The sequence below is a fragment of the Copadichromis virginalis genome, linkage group LG23 (assembly GCF_057382275.1).
Source record: "Copadichromis virginalis isolate Kocher_CV1m ecotype Utaka linkage group LG23, C_Virginalis_male_GT1.1, whole genome shotgun sequence".
Lineage (NCBI taxonomy): Eukaryota > Metazoa > Chordata > Actinopteri > Cichliformes > Cichlidae > Copadichromis > Copadichromis virginalis.
In genome coordinates, this window is record NC_140639.1 from 52,436,329 (window position 1) to 52,450,834 (window position 14,506).

The following is a 14,506-nucleotide window of genomic DNA, read 5'->3' on the forward strand; positions in this document are numbered from 1 at the left end:
TCACAGCCAGCGTGTTTTGTTTAATATATACAATCAGGAAAAAGAACGAATCAGATCAGCAACACATTTGTTTTTGCTGTATTGTACTTAGTATTAAACATGTTGCCAGACAGAATAAAAGTGAATAAATATTGTTAGGTTTTGTATTGTTGATTGTCAGTTATGCTTAGAAATATCTACTTATATATGCTTAGAGTTTTATAATTAGTTTTAGATTGGTAGAGGTTTGATCCTTAATAGTCTGCAAACTTTGTGTGCACACCTACATCCTGGGAGCGTGGGAGAGGTCGTACCTCGTCTTGTTGTTTTATGGTAGGATCAACGTGGCTATGTCTGTTTTAGGCTAAGTGCCTTTTGTTTAGATGAACTGTTGGACTTCCAGACCAGCAGGTTTAGGGAAGTCTTTATGGGGTCACACCCACACACACACACACACGGTACTCTTTGTTTGTATGCAGACGTCGTATGTTAATGAACCTATGCATATTCATGTAACCTCAATAAAAGAGCAGTGTTACGGGGGAGCGGACGAGAGCGACTGGGGTCAAGCGAAGGAACGGCGTTTGTCCGGTCTCTGCCGTGCACGAGAGACATGAAGAACTTTGCCTACTTCGTGTCTTGCTTGCTGTGTAATTATATTGTCTTCAACGTTCCAGCGAATAGGTTTGTGGCGTGAATAAGGCACGGCGGGACCACGGAGCAACGTTCAGAGCCATCTTTATTTAATTCACGTCACACCACAACCACACCAACCCCTGAGTCCCCGTGTTTCAACACGGCGGGCGTGATTGCGGATGCCGTGCAGACCACGCCCAATAATCCAATTACTTTTTTCAGGTAATGAGTAAAGTAAGGGATTACTGTTGCAAAAAAGGTAATTAGATTACTGTTACTTTCCTGTAATCACGCTGCGTTACTGTGTTACTAAACTGTGGTTTTGTTTGTGAGAGCGTCTCATGACAACGATGTACGAGCGTGTGACGTCTGTGGCAGCAACAGACGTGTGCAGATCAACAATGGATAATATAGTGCAGAGAGAGTACGAGCGTGCAGCGTTCAACGCTTGGAAGTAATCACATTACTTTGAGTTTGATTCTGTAAAAAGTGAGACAATTAGCGCCACTGTTCAGTCTGTGTTGGCAGAAAACTTCTTTCTACAGCGAAAAATTTAACTTTTTTTGTGCAATTTTAATCAGTCATTAGTAACTAATTACTTTTTTCAAGTAACTTGACCAACACTGGAAAGCTTTACTGACTCAAACATGGTGCCAGCTGGTTTCAACACAGCCACGGCTTTAATCCTGTTTTTATATCCTACCATCGTCCACGGTGTCTCTACACAGTTTGTCTTTTATTTATTATTTTAATTAACAAACCTGTTATTCCAGAATGAATGCACGACTGTGGAAAACACAAAAAGTAACTGTTTGACTGAACATTGAAAATCATGGAAAGGATTTCCACATGATTATGACTCATTTTATCCTATTGTATATATTATTCTATTCTATTCTATTCTGTACAGTTGTGTACAGAATCTTATTCTTATTGTATTCCAGTGTTCTCTAATTTTTGCTATATAACTTTGCACTGTCCATGTTCTGCTGGGACAAAACAAATTTCCCACGTGGGGGAATAATAAAGGGGATCTTATCTTATTAAACTGCTTTATTTTAGAATCATCCAATTCTGTTATTCCAACTTAATTTACCTGGATTGGAACAAATCATTAATTATTGATGAACTTTTTGATTAATGAACTTATTTTCTGATGTTGACTACAACTTAATTGAATTGAGTTGGTCCATCTCATTTAAATTAGGTTGGTCCAACAAAAGTACTTAATGTGGAAATCCTTTCCATGATTATTTAAAGTTCATTAAAAGTTATTTTTTGAGTGTTCAACAAATTCTAAAGTCTGGTTAACATAGAACTTGTCATGCACATCTTTTCCGCCTCCAGTTTAATGGATTTATAACAAAATTCACATGGTTTTCACTCCATCCTCTTCTCTTTGTCCTTATCAGGCTTGATGCAGGATTTCCTTTACATTGTTGTCCTTCACAGGTTAAACCACAATAAAAAGCAATAGCATACACATAGTGTGTGTATGTTTTCCTGCCTCTTATAACCCCTGTGATGTTCCTGTGGTTTGAAATCTCACGTGATCTTGTGATATCACAAGTAGTGATGGGATTTCCGGCTCGTTTTAGAGAACCGGCTCTTCAGGTTGTTTTGTTGCTTTGATTAATTTATTATTAACAACAATATAAAATTATGCACAAAATGAATTACTAATGTAAAAAAACCTGTTGTTTTATTTATATGTTTATATATAAATATATACGGTGGCCCCTAAAGACAAAACACGTACAAACTCCAAAACACATTTCTAGCGTTAGCTGAACTTCCAAACAGAGCTACTAGATCACTTAAATTACACAATTGAAAGCATGTGTGTGTTGTTTGTGTATTTATACACAGGCACCTTTCTAATGTGACGTTGTTGTCCCTGCTCTCTCTCTCCCTCCCGCTCTGTTCCTGTGCTACTGAGTGTAACTACCGCCCCTCCCCCCTCTGCCCAGCGCAAAGCACAAGGCTGGCGTGCGGAGTGAAGCGGGAAAAAGTGCGAGAGAGAGAGAGAGAAAAAAAACCCTACGGCTGGTGTCGTTCACTTCAAAGAGTTTTGTTCGCGACCGACACATCACTAATCACAAGTACAAGAATAAATACGTGTTAAGTAGTTTAATTTCATGCACATCGTTTATGTTGTAATTATTTTGTTCAAATTACTCTTGTAATTTAGACTCTTGTAAATGTAACAACCACCCAGTCTCACTCTTTGAGTGTATGATAAATGATCGAAGCCCATTAGCACTTTTTTCAGTGTTTTCCTTTATTTGCATTGATCTGTGTAAAGTAGACTAGTCACATTAAACATTTACTTTAGACGACCAACTCCCTGAGTGCTTTGAGTGCATTGTGTATAGTTCTTAATTTAAGCTATTTCTCCAACATTAGACATGAAAAAGTCATGTGTATTTTCACTGCTCCCAACTTTACAGCAGAAAAAAGAAAAACCGTTTGTTTTCTTAGCTGTATTAAGATAAGATAAGATAAGATAAGATAAGATAAGATAAGATAAGATAGAACGTTATTAATCCCTCGGGTGGGTTCCTCTGGGAAATTCGACTTCCAAAAAGCACAGCAACGACCGAAGTTACAGTTACAGAATTGTTATGTATATATACATATATATATACACACACACACACACACACACACACACACACACACACACACACACACACACACACACACACACATATATAAATACAGAGACAATATAAATAAAGTATACAAAGGGGATAAATAGAATAAACAGGAATAAAAAATAAAATACAAGTGAATTGCACATTTCAAGTATTGAGTCTATTGCACTGTTGACTATTTACAAAAAGTATTGCACAAGGTATTGCACAGTGAGGTGCAGAGGCACTACAGCTTAGTTGTTCCCCCCTCCTTTGTCCTCCTGTCTCCCCTCCCTCTCCCCTCCAGAGAGGAGTTAAACAGTTTGATGGCGTGTGGGACAAAGGAGTTTTTAAGTCTGTTAGTTCTTGTCTTTATTAGTCTCCAGCATCTCTCTGAAAAGTCTAGTTGATCTAAGATGCCACAGTGTGAGTGCTAACACTGACTAGAGGGAAAGACCCCATATTTCCCCATCTCTTCACCAGCTGTTGAAGGGAATTGATTTAAAAATCCAGACTGAGCAGGTCCCATGATTATCCCAAACACCTCATACTATCATATTACACTAATACAGTGAATAAAGCCAGGCAGACGGCGATGCAGACATTCACACTTTCAGCTGAACACTCAGCACCACCAACAGGAAAATCATTAAGTCTAGACAGTGCTTAGAGATAAAATCCTTTTTAAATCAAATTAAAGTTGTAGCCATAACTGTTATGCTTAAGTCGTGATGTTTGATCATGATTCCATTTTATAATCAGACTTTGACACCATAAAAATGAGAATAGATCGTAGGACTTCTGACTGTGAAGAGATTTTTCCCGATTGTTGTGCTGTAAACAAAATGCATAGATGTAATTTTATGTAATTGGGTTCCGTCATATTTAGTTTACACAAATGTTTGTATTTTCTCCAAAATCTTGAGTCTGCAGTGATTTTCAGTCCCGCTAGTCTGCAGAAATGTATCGTATACCATTGATATTTACTTTGAAGCTGTAGGGAATGTCAGTGTTTCCTGTAAATAGCAGGGAGGATGTGAAGGACTGTGTTGTGTCCCACACAGATATGAATATTTTATTGGGCTGTTCAGGGGTCACTGCACGTCAGCCACGACAGCCACATAAATCAGGAGCCGTATCAAGCAGGGCGGCGTTCCTGAGCTGCAGCAGACTGTTCATGCAGGGCAGCTGTGACCCTTTCTGCTGGTGACATGCAACAGCCTCGTTTATCAGCCATTTGTGTCTTTATTTCTGCACAGACTAAACAAAGATTTAGATTTTTATATATATATCTATTCTGTATATTTAACACTTGGAAGCCAAATACTGTCACAGGCGCTTCCAGCATTCTTAGTTTATTATAGGACACCAAAACGTCTCTGTCTAAATCTTGGAAAACTCTGCCTGGAAAGTTTGTTCATGGCCTCTAAAATACCTAATTTTAGACTGGGTAACATCTGTGCTATAATAAATAAAGTTATGCAATATCATTTGCCTTAAACACAGGACGTGGCATGAGCTGCGCTGATGGCTAACCACAGCGAAGGACACAAAGTTTGTGTTGCGCTGGTCGCATCGCTCTTATGTGCGTAAGTGCTTTACGTCTTTGTTTTTGTAGATGCGCCTGATCCTTGTCATTTCAAAACATGTATCACTTTGACTTAGTATCCTCTAAGAGAATTTGTGTATTATTATTATTATTATTATTAGTAGTAGTAGTATATGAGTCCTTTATTTATCCAGGTAAAAATCTCATTTCCAAAACAGACCTGGCATCATCGCAGCGAAAGCCAAAAACACTGCACCATATAACTACATAACAATTTAAACAAATATAGTATTCAAATCAAATCACTTTTATTGTCACATCACATGTGCAGGTACATTGGTACAGCACATGTGAGTGAAATTCTTGTGTGCGAGCTTCACAAGCAACAGAGTTGTGCAAAAATACAATAACGTAAAACAAGCAAAATACAAGAATGGCTACATCTGAGACTAATAAATATATGTACAATATATAATAGTGTATGCATTACTGTACAAATATTCTGTACAAATGTTCAGTGTTTAATAGAGCGCCGCGCTGCACGTGTCCTGGGAAAGGGCCTTTTAATGGCTGTATGTCTGTGACAGTCAAAGTCACAGGAGTGAGTGTTACCGTTTCATTTTGGTGCTTTTGTGTCATAGTAGACTCTGATGCTTAAACAAACTACTCGAGCCAGCTTTGCTAAGCTATAACATCGTCTCGTACCAGTCAGTGAAATAGTAACAACTTCTAATCTACTTATTCGTGTTTCTAGACTTTAATTTGACTGTATTTTCATGTCCTTGAACTAAACTTCATAATCCACGTACACCAAATGAATCTTTGCTGCTTTAAATAAAATGAAATGTTTGGAATTTGGAGGAGTTGGAGGTTGGAGGGAGGAAATCATTGTAAGCACATGCAGTTGTTGACAAAGACCAAGTCTGAATGATAACTAATAGCTCTAATCACAGATTTTCACACAAGGATCAAGTTCTAATCATCCACTGTGAGTGAACAGGTGTTGAGGTTGTTGCACCATGAATCAGGTTTAAACTGTGTGTTGAAAGTGTCCACAGTCCACTAAATGAAGCTGGAGTGGAAGAATATTCAATGGTTTTAATCTCCTGCGGGTAACAATTAACAAGTTCTGACCTGCAATCAACGAGAGCAAGCAGCAGTGTGTTAAAACAACCTGAACTAAATAGTCTAAAGCTTTGCATGTGGTGCTCGAGGTGTAAGTGCAGGGATTTTCAAGCAAATTCTAAAATCTAATCAAAAATCATATGAGGAGGAAAACAGAGTAATGTGAGCTCACTTAGCTTGGAGCTGCGAGTCTAACACAGCTTTACTGTAATACATGGATCATGTTTCAATGGGAAATCAGCATCGTAACTTAGGACGTAACCAGAAACTTAACCAGTCACTGTAACCGTCCAACTAACCTGACATGGACGTCCTGAGAACTACCTGATTACACGTCATGTAGTTACATTCCTGGTGACTCATGCTTATTCTACGCACGAAGATAGAAATGCATGACAAACCGTCTTCAGTTTAGCTAAAGAAACCATAATTTGTAAATGCTGAGTGGAAATTCCCCAGAGGATGTTTGGGTGGGGGTCTCAACATTTATAACTGTGGTCTGGAAGGGAGAGGGGTTTTATGACCTCTAGGGAGTCACCTACACCCACAGTGTTTTAACTGTCACGCACACACATCCACACGCACACTCACTCATGTGCACCCACACATACACACAGGTATGCGCACACAGTCACACACGAGCACTCACATAGACACGTGGGAACGCGCACATGTAGGCATTCATGTGCTCGTGCACATAGACACAGACAGAGTTTGCAGCACACCGTGGGGGGTTTTATGATGGGGACGCCTCTATAAAGCTGGCTGTAACTAACAAAGGGGTGAAGATTTGCAGAGGGACACCGGCCTCGTCTTCCCTTCTAGAAGTGCATGCTTAAATGAGGATGAATAAAGATGAATAAAGGTTTTGTGAAATGACTACTGAGTTCCGGTGGCGTCTCTGGACGTTTCGATAACAAACAAGGATGGAATCACCGAGGAGACACAGAGGACACTGGCCTTGTGACCTATTAGGAGAAACACGCCTGACCCGTGTTTTTGTGCTGATTTTATATACATGTAAAATTTGTCAAATAAAACACGAGGAATGTGGAACAAGTGAGGCACTTAATACTTTTCTGATGCTCTGTAATAAGTCGATAGTGTAAAAATACACTTTTACTGTATGAAACACTTTTATGTGAACGATCTGAGAGGAGAATTCAAAGCATCAGTATTGCTGCCTAAAAGGAGGGCAACAACAGAAAACAGACGAGTGATGTTGTGGAGGGATGGAGTGAAGCAAAACTTGTCAAGGCTCAGCTTCAAAGAATCCTCAGCAAACAACAAGCCTTTGTGCATACTGTGTGTCGCTAAATGGATCTTTGCATCCGGACCTGAGGCTGTTAGAAATTAGGTCCTCTCAGGTTACATTTGCTGGCAAACGCAGAGAATCACATTCATTCTGTTCACTGCAGGAGATGATTTCACACATGCACTGAGTGTGAACCAAATCGGAGCAAGCAAAAAAGATCAAGGAAACAACGAGCTAATCGAATACAGGTAGATCATTGGTAGACTTCGAAGGATCTACTGCAGAAACACAGATGTGCAGTTTGGTGTCTCCAGCTCTCACAGGATATTTCACAACGTACTTAGTATTCCCAAGGCAGAAGTTAATCAATGTTTCAATTAAAGCGCCCAAAATGAAAGGCTGGAATAGAAGCAATGCACTGCAAGAACTAATTGTGAAAAGAAATACACACCACATCTCATTACATGAGTTAGAAAATGTGGGGACTGTGATAAACACTTGTGTACACATTTCTGCACAGTCTGATTGAAGTTTACATAATTATATAATTTGCTAACTATTCTCACAGATTCTGTTTTGGACACATCTGACCCAAAACACCAGCCGGACTGTCCTGATCCTCAAAAACCAAATCCTCAGACTCTTATATGATGATTGTATGTTGCAGGTATGTTGAGGCTCTGTCAGTGGTGATTTGTGTATCTGAAGGTCACACCAACACAGGATTCTAGCAGTTGATTAAAAATTAGTCCTTCTGGACTGACCAATAAAAAAGTTCATAATTTTTACATTTAAATTGTAATGTAAAATGAGATTCCAGCAGTCTCTTCCAGTATAGTCCGGTATAGTTATGACATCTCAGCGGACAGTGATTGAAGTCTCTGGACCCTCCCGTTGGTCACCCTTCCCGGCCCTTCTACTCCGATCACTCAGACTGGCCAGGTGACCAGCTCTAAGAAGAGTCCTGGTAGTTCCAAACTTCATTTATGGATGCGGGAGAAAGAGTAACAAAACCTTCCTATAGCTGCCAGCACTGACTATGTTTTAAAATCCCTATATTACATAAAACAAGCCAATCTATTATATACGAATAGCCATTAAAGAAGTTTGGTATATAATCGCTCCACGCTGGGAAAACAACACATGAAAGAAATTATTAATCCCCAAAATTGTGTGTGCATGGCTTCTGACCACAAATATTATCTCCACAAGGACAAATATAGAGCATTAGTAGCTCAAGGAGTTTGATTCTTTATTAGGTCATTTATCTAACCCTTAAAACTGTTACATGCATACCTGAGGCTCGTGCACTGTGATAAGGTTTCCTGGATGTCAGTCTGGAGTGCACAACCACATATAGCCCTGCCTTAGCCCAAGCATTATTAAAACTTCAGCATGCATGAATGTGCAGGAATGCACACTAAAAAGAACTTACATCTAATCCATGCGTTTATATTTACAGGTAAAACAAATTCCTCCACCTTGCATTCATCTCACAATGTCCATTGCCATCTGCTGCTTGATGAGTAGTATACTGCAGAATACCAATGCTCGAGCACTCTGGTGTGTGCTTATTTCATTTAAAATAAGGTCATGCTGGTAATGTTAAAACTTCCTTTTGTTCAAGTGTTTATTGAGGCTTCAGTTCAAAGAAGAAAAGACTTTTGGTGTTTAGAGTTTTTTCCCCAAAATTAAGTTGAGGGAAAAAAATGAAATAAATGCATTAAGTAAAAGTTTGTCATGAATTTAAATCTGTCCAAATCTGTAAACTCACCAAGCTCCAAATATTAAACTCCTTCACATGAACCCCTCTTCCTGTAATCAACCTCGTTACTGGAGATGGAAATGCCTCTAAATGAGCGCCATAATTACTGTTATCATCAGTGAGGGGAAGCCACTTCACAAACACTTCTGTCTCAAGTGCTCACACCCTCCCACTGTGCATCACAGTAAAAGGGGGAGGGGAGGGGGGGGGTTAACATATTTATAAGGATGACCATCATTATCATCACCATTTGCATCACAACTGTCATTTCATTCTTTATACCAGACATGTTCCCATGTATGTCTGTTGTTTTGGGCTTTCTTACTCAATTATCCTCCGTTCCCAGTTCTGCACTGATTAGAACAAAAACAACACTTCAGCCTTCCATCAAACTGCTTCAAAAGGAGACTCGAAAAAGTTCAGAATGAAGGCTTCTGTCTTTGAAGCAAATTCCTTTAGGGGAATAAGGAAGACGGAGGAGGTGGAAAATGTGGGCATCATACAGATCCTGTCGCTACGGCCTGATTTACCGCTGAAGGGAGTTATAGCAGGCTGTAGGTTCTTTCTGTCATGCTGTAGTCAACAGTAGCTTTATCTGCATTGGAAGAATATCTGTGTTCTGTTTTTCTCAAAAGAACAGCGCCTTATGTTTTGCTGTTATGAGGGTCCGGATTGCTATGGGTAAGCCAGGCTGTGTGAACCTTTTGCCCGAGGAGTTAAAGGACTATGTCACAGCCACGAGTCTTCCATTAAGACTCTAAAGACCATTACTCGTTGACCACAGGTTTAATAATGTAGAAAGTGTGAGACTGAATTAAAATATAACACAATTCAAATTAATTCAAATTAATTCAACAAAGAACAGCGCAGGGTCTTTGAGATAAACATGAAAGTGAATAAGAAACTCTCTGCAATGTTAGCATCTCTGTGTTTTGCAAAAAAAGCCGTGTCTTTCACTGAGTGCTCAAGGACATCAGTTTGTACCAGGTACTCTGCTTTACTTTATTCCCCTTGGTGAACAGTATTGATCTTAGCTGCTGAATTAGCATTTCATATCACCTTTCCTCATTTAAAATGGTGATTGCTGATATCTCACCCAGGACAAATGGCTGGCTGGGGAATTGCAGCTGAAGGCGATACCGATCAGCCACAGAGAGTTAACGAGCTTATCATCACGGTGTAAATAGCTGTGTGTGCGCAAGTGTTGTGTTGATTGCTTTAGGGCCCGTCCCTTCTGTCGAAGTGTCATGGTTAGTAATCACAGAATAAACTGGAGGAGAATTCCAAACGACTGTATCACAGTGGATGTGAAAGTGTCCTTGGCTGTCTGTCACACTGTAAGATGATCAGATTTATCAGCTGGCTCGCTGCTGGAGTCGTAATAACACAGAATGCACTTATTGATTTCTGTCCACCAAATCAAAGTGAATTCATTTACCAAGCAAATGTGCTGGCTGATGAGTCTATCGCTGTGTGACAGAGAACGGCAATAAACTTCACGAATGGCTGTAATTGTTAATGTCTCACCAGTGAAGGTTTTTAAGAAGAAGAAGATACTCTTCAAGGTTTTGGAGAGAAGCTGTGAATTGTTGATATTTTGTCCTGATAACCATCATCCTTACGGAAACTAGTTCTGCTAATCTGCACTTTTATACCCATTAAAATACAGTGAGATGAAATCCAGCGTAGCTGTGCTTATGTGTCTCTCAGCTCTGATGGGGTGAACTGGAAGACTCTTCATGTTTATGGAAACTGGTGGAGAAGGAGTAGGAAAAGATCCCCTACCCTAAAACTGCAAAATGGAGCACTGGCTTTGGTGGAGGACCTCACTCCCCGAGTTCCTGTCAAATTTAGTTTATTCATGTACTATTTCCTCCTTTTAATGGTTAGAATGGTTCATTTTAGCTGTTGCAAATGATCCAATATTATTAACAGTGTTTAATTTATTTAATAATTCTGCTGCTATCCTAATTTTAAATACGATGTTCAAAAGGTGCCCCCCACTGTGTGCAGAGGTTGTGATAAAAATAACACAACTTGGAGCATGTCAGATGAATGCTCAGCTGAATGGTTGCACAGCACGCTGCATTAAAAAGCAATGTGCTCTGGTTTCGTTGCAACCAATTAGGTGCCTGTGCATGTCACACTACCCTCTCTCCCCATCTTTCCTGTCAGCAAAGAAAACAGGTTAATAATATATTCTTTGTACAAATGCCATTGCAGATAAATTACCTTGACCACCAACTCTAGTCCAGTCCATACTGCAAACACAGCACGATGTAGGTACAGTGCAGTGAGTATATGGAAGCACAACCCACTGAAACTGAGCCTGGTTAGGTGGAATATTCTGGAGTTTGTGTTTTTGCAGTCGTGTTGTTATGGTTTGCCTGTGCAGACTTTTTTTTCTCATAATGACATAAACATCTGTCTGCATGGGTTGTCTCTACAGTCCAAACACCTGCAATTAGTGGGATTGACTGGTTAACTAGGTTAACTGGTGAATCTAAATTGTTCATAGGAGTGAAAGTGAACGCAAAAGGTTGTCTGCCTGGTGGGGTACACCTTTGACAGACTAGCGGCCTGTCCAGGGCAGACCCCGCCTCATGTCCTATGGTGGCTGGGATAGGCTCCAGCCAGCTTTGAGTGACCGTTGATCCTCAGTGTCAGGTATCCTGGGCGCGTTGGACGAGCTGCATAAGGCCCTGATGGTCACTCCTGTTCACGCCTTGTGGATATAAATAACGTCCATTCAGGGTATTGATTTAGTGCATTCAAAACAACTATCATCGTTAACAGCAATCATATTGCACTAAAAAGGCTTAAGGATAAAAGCACGACCTGTCCTGGTCCTTTCACTCCATGTCAGTTTGAGTCACGTGTCTGCGTTTCATTCTCAGTGCTTCCTGTTTGAGTTTGGTCATTATTTGTCTCCTGTGTCTTGTGTTTAGTTTTACTTAGCTCCTCTTCTCTCGTTGTCTTGATTGTCTACAGATGTGTATCATTGTCCTTCTGGTCCCACTTCACTTCTACTACACAAGGGCGATCCTGGCTCAAGAGTTGGGTGTTCGTCTTGTAATTGGAAGGTTACCGGTTCGAGCCCCGGCTCGGACAGTCTTGGCCGTTGTGTCCTTGGCCAACACGCTTCACTGGTGTTGGCCAGAGGGGCCGATGGCGCGATATGGCAGCCTCGCCTCTGTCAGTCTGCCCCAGGGCAGCTGTGGCTACACCTGTAGCTGCCTCCACCAGTGTGTGAGAGTGAATGAATAGTGGCATTGTAAAGTGCTTTGAGGGGCCTGAAAAGCGCTATATAAATGCAATCCATTATTATTATCTCCATGTGAATAAATATCCCGTCTTTCCCTTAAATCTTTGTCTTAGTGTTATTCTGTGGTTTTCCAGTCAGCTTAGGGTTCTGTTTATTGTCCTGTTGAACTTCCTACTGTGAACTTTCTATGGGGTGAAATGAAGGCTTCATTCAGTCAGTTTTCTGTGTCTGCATGTGGGTCATCATCTTAATGCTTAATGCTTTCAAAAGAATCTTATCCATTTTAACTGCTGATTTTGTAGAAGGAACATTTCATTGTGCTAATTAGATGTCACAGAAACAAATTGATTCTTTTTTTTTAATGTGACAAAGAAGCTGTTAAGATCAAACTAAAAATAATCATGAAATAAACTCAGTGTTTTGCACAGTTCTACCTGTACTGTAAATGAATCTCTTAGCTTTCAGTGTCAACATTTTCCTTAACTCCTTAACAATGAGCTGCCACAACGTTGGATTGGCAGCAGGAGACCTGAGGCATTTCAACAAGGTCACCAGATACTGTTTGTAATGTTTCCTTATCATGGGTTCGTAAAGGACTTTCTGTGACTCTCCAACTACTGTGGATGAACTGCAAAATCGCGTAAAAACATCCGTGACCACAGACATGCTCACAAACATGTGGGACAAGTTTTACTATTGCATGGACGTGTGCTGTATGTCTAGCGTGGCACTCATTTTGCACTCGTGAACATTGCACCTTACCTGGTCTGTGTCCCATTAAAGTCCTTAACACTCGCCGCAACATGAAGCCTCGATTGTCCTGCTGAGAACAACGGGGACCACAGCAGCACATTCAAAGACGTCCATCAGGGACTCCAAGAAGGCTGGAAACAGGAAACTGTGATTCTGCTTATATATCCACAAATGACCAGGATGCGACCCTTTCATCCACTGGGGAAAGCCCAGTGTACAGGCACCAAACCTGGGAGATACAAGTATAATCGCTTCATTTAAATGTAGTGTTGGGCAAGTTACTTTGAAAAAGTAATTAATTATAATTACTAGTTACTTCCTCAAAAAAGTAACTGAGTTAGTAACTGAGTTACAAGATTCTAAAAGTAATTAATTACTTGAAAAGTAACTATTATGTTACTTTAAAAAAACGTTGAACCCTCTGGGGTCCAGGTTATAATTGTCCATTTTTGACTACTTCTGATGTTTCCTCCACATTTCACCTCTAAACGCGATTTCCTTTGTCTTGTTTGGTCTCATTCTTTTCAGCACAGCCTCACATGTCTGAATTTACAGTCGTGTTTTCATTTTGACAAACTGTACTAACACAACTGATCTAAAATCAGACAAAAAACATAAAATCAGAGTAGAAAAAGTGGTATTTTTTACTGTAACAACCACAAACATGTTTAATGAATCATATTTCATAACTTTAAATGAAAATATAAATTGTCACTTTTAAAATCTTATGCACAAGTTTTATAAACAACAAAGTTATTTGCAGCCATTTACCTTTTACCCTTTTTTAATAACCACTTCAAACTGTTTACAGAACCATCAGCTGTTCTTCAATAAGATGCTACAAATTATTTGTGCCACTGCAAATATTTCTGTCCAATATAAAGGAAACATCACAGCCTGATACCTGCAGGTCTGACAGCAGCAGGTGTGTCGCTCCTGTTTCTACCTGGAGACAGCAGTCGCCTCATTGTTCTGACACACAACACAACACTATCCACAACACTACACACTAACTACACAAGACAGCACATTAACTACACACTCCAAACGTCTTGATCCATTCTCAATCATCCAGGTAAGTAAATCTCCAAAAGTAGATTCTGTTCAACGTTTCGTCATCATCAGGTGACGTCTTCAGTCTCAGCCGTCTGCAGGTTTCAATCTTATAAACAGGACATTTGTATAATGACTGAAACCAGCCCACTGAAGCAACAATGGGCTGGGAGGTCACCTTCATCATAATTATGCAAACTGTCATGACCATTGATCAACAGCCGCTGATGAACGTCCATGAGTCCCATTCACAGTGAGTTGGGGAATGGCTGCCAACATTAAAGGGCTGGTTTTTGTTTGTTGTTTGGTCATAAGCAGAGAGGTCTCGCTGCTGTCCTTAGACAGTAAACGTGACGAAGCTATTGAGGAAAAACAGCCGTATATCTTGTTTATCATGACTCTGGTTTTACTGGCCCATCAACACAGTTTATAAACTGGTATATGTCACCTTGTTGCTTTGTCTTTAAGTGGTCATGTGATTGTCTTACCA